The sequence below is a fragment of the Gekko japonicus genome, unplaced genomic scaffold (assembly GCF_001447785.1).
Source record: "Gekko japonicus isolate JY-2015 unplaced genomic scaffold, Gekko_japonicus_V1.1 scaffold4554, whole genome shotgun sequence".
Taxonomy (NCBI): Eukaryota; Metazoa; Chordata; class Lepidosauria; order Squamata; family Gekkonidae; genus Gekko; species Gekko japonicus.
Genome location: NW_015167681.1, coordinates 22,870 through 26,007, shown reverse-complemented (window position 1 = coordinate 26,007; position 3,138 = coordinate 22,870).

Sequence of the window (3,138 nt, the reverse complement as noted above, 5' to 3'; positions counted from 1 at the left end):
GCCAGCGCTGTCCGAAGACGTTTCCTTGGTCATGCATGATAATAATAATAATAATAATAATAAATAATAATAATAATAAATAAATAATAATAAATGTCTGTCTGCCTTGGTGGTAACAAATGAGGAACAGAAGCCAGAATTTGTTTGTCTGTCCTTTCCCTGCCTTTCTTCCCAAGAGGGAGCCAGAGCAGCTTACATGGTTCTCCTCAAGTTTATCCTCACAAGAACCCTGCGAGGTAGGTGAGGTTGAGAGTCGGTGACTGACGGGCCCAAGGTCACCCAGCAGGCTTCCATGGCAGACGGGGGGGGGGGGTTCAACCTCGGTTTCTCCAGATCCTAGTCTGACATTTGTGGGCGGAAGCACAGGCACAACCTCAATGTTCCCTCTAAGCTGTGGAGTCTTGTGTGCAAAACTTCTACTTTGTGAGCAACTGGCATTAAAGCTGTAAGCCAGTGATTTGGCTGCTGCATAAATTAGTTTGCTCTGGAGCCATCCTTCCTGAGCTAAGGCGAAAATCTGTGAGCTGGAGGCTAAAAAAACTGTGAGCTAGCTCACACTAACTCAGCTTAGAGGGAACCTGGGCCAGGATATTCCAATTCCTTTCATTTTTGTCCCCGGGACTCCCATAATCTCCCTGAAGCTGGTGGTAGGTTTTGGGATCCCTACTTTTGTTTTCTGATGAGTTATGCCTGCCACAGACGGACAGAGCGATGGACATGTGGATCCTCTTCTTCTTCTAGGTGGGTGGTGGCAGCCGGGCAAGCGATTTGTTTTCCTTCGGTTATTTGGCCTGTATCAGTGTCAGAGTGGCTCTTGGAAGTCCCTCCCCGATCGTCAGCCCTGTTGCGCCTGGCGCCAGCCCTGCAGGGATGGTGTGAAGGAAGCCCCTCCCCCCTGCAAAGGGCTGCGATCCTGGTCGAGTGAGCCTGTCTTAGTCTGCGCTGTTGAAAGGCACCGGATTGTGGCCCTGCCCCCTCCCAGAGGAAAAAGAGGGTGAGGAAGGTGGGAAAGGATTGTGGCCACCACCTTCACCTCCACCTTTGCAGCCAGCGGCCGGGCAGGGGTCCCCCGTTGGTCCTGGGGGGCACCTCCTTCACCTGTCCGGAGCTGGAGGAGAAAGGGCTCTGAACCAGCTCTTCAAAACCAGCAGAATTTGCACCGGGGGCTCAGGTCCCAGGCAGAGAAAGATAGAGAGCTTCCCCCAACCCCGCAGGCCAAGGGCTGTGGGGGGGGGGGCTGGATCCCCGACTGTGGGGTCCAGGGAGCCCGGAGAGGGAGGGGGGCTGCAGTGGCAGGGGCCTTTGGACTGACCCTTCTCAGAGTCAGAGGGGTCTTTGAGTCTCCTTCCTTCCTTCCACGCAAGGTCAGCTTCAGACAGACGGACCTCTGGGGCTGGAATCAAGGCAGGTGGGGAGCCCTCCGGACTGAGGCTGAGGAGAGGCACCGCCCCCCCCCCCAGAAGAAGAAGAAGATTGGATTGACACCCCGCCTTCACTACCCCAGTCTCAGAGCGGCTTTCAGTCTCCTTTCCCTCCCCCACAACAGACACCCTGTGAGGTAGGCGGGGCTGAGAGAGCTCTTTCAAGAACTGCCCTTGAGAGAACAGCTCTGACAGAACTACAGCTTGCCCAAGGTCATCCAGCCAGGTGCAAGTGGAGGAGGAGTGGGGAATCGAACCCGGTTTTCCCCGATTAGAGTCCACGCACTTAATCAGGACACCAAACCACCACACCAGTAATTCTGAGCACAGACTCCAGTCTCTCCCTCCCCCTACTTCTCTGCTGTTTTTTTTAGGGGAGGGTCAGTTGTGGATCTCACTTGCTTCCAATGTTCCCTCTAAGCTGTGGAATCTTGTGTGCAGAAATTCCACTGTGTGACCTACTGGCATTAAAGTTGTGAGTTATTTGACTACTGCATAAATTAGTTTCCTCCAGAGCTATCTTTCCTGAGCGAAGACAAAAATGTGTGAGCTGGAAGATAAAAAAATTGTGAGCTAACTCACACTAAGTCGGCTTAGAGGGAACACTGCTTGCTTCCCGGGGTGTGTGTGTGTGTGTGCACTTCATGGAAAGGCAAAGGAAAAGTCTGAGGGAGAGTCCAGTCTGCGGAAGGCGATTCTGAGCCCACCAACTCGCCCTCCCCCTTCCTTCTCCCTGCCCCACTATCCATTTTCCCTGCCAGGGTTCCCCATCTCTCCCTCCCCGCAGAAAAGCACTTTTGCGGGGACTTTTTGGGGGCGGCTCTTACCTGCCACCAGGTGGCCTCCCAGGAGAGGCAGCAGCAGCAGCCACAGGTACCCGGCCAAGCCCTTCATTCCTTTGGCCATCGCAGACGCGGGACGAGTGTCCAGTGCGGGGGGAGCGCCGGGCAGCAATGGGGCAGCGGAGCGGAGGGAGAGAGGGAGAGAGACAGCCAATGAGAAAAAGGCCCGCGTGGTGACCTAACTGTTGCCGGGTAGAAGAGCCCCAGAACGCAGTCCGAGCGGCAGATCGACAAAGAGACCTGAAGTTGCCTTATAGACTGAACAACAACGCCAGAGGAAGGGACCCCAGAACAGCAGGAGCAAGAAGCACCCTGGAAGACCACAGGGGGGAGAGAGGCAGCCCCCCCCCATTTCTTTACGTTCACCACCTTTGGGGCTGTCTCTTTTTCCCCTTGTGTTAACGTTTGCTCAAATCTGCCTTTGTTCTGAGCGCTCTCCCTGAGCAGCACTGGAGATCCTGTCGCTTTTGGTGTAAATTGTCTCTTTGGTGCCGTGGTTAAGAGCAGCGGACTCTAACCTGGGAGAACCGGGTTAGATTTCCCCACGCCTCCGCATTCAGCTGTTGGTGTGACCTTGGGTCAGTCACAAGCTCTCTCGAGGGCCGTTCTCTCTCAGCCCCCACCGACCTCACCGGGTGTCTGTTGTGGGGAGGGGAAGGAGATGGTAAGCCACTCTGTAGTAAACCTTCGGGTAGTAATGAGTGGGGTAGACTAGGGTATAAATCCAAACTCCTCCTCCTCTTCCTCCTTCTAATATTGCTAGGTTCATAGCCACGATTCTTCAGTTTTATTTTTAATTGTAAAGGTTTGTGATAAATGTTCGTTGTATCAAAAACCGTTTCACAGACACGTCAAATGTTTGCTCCTCCCCCCCC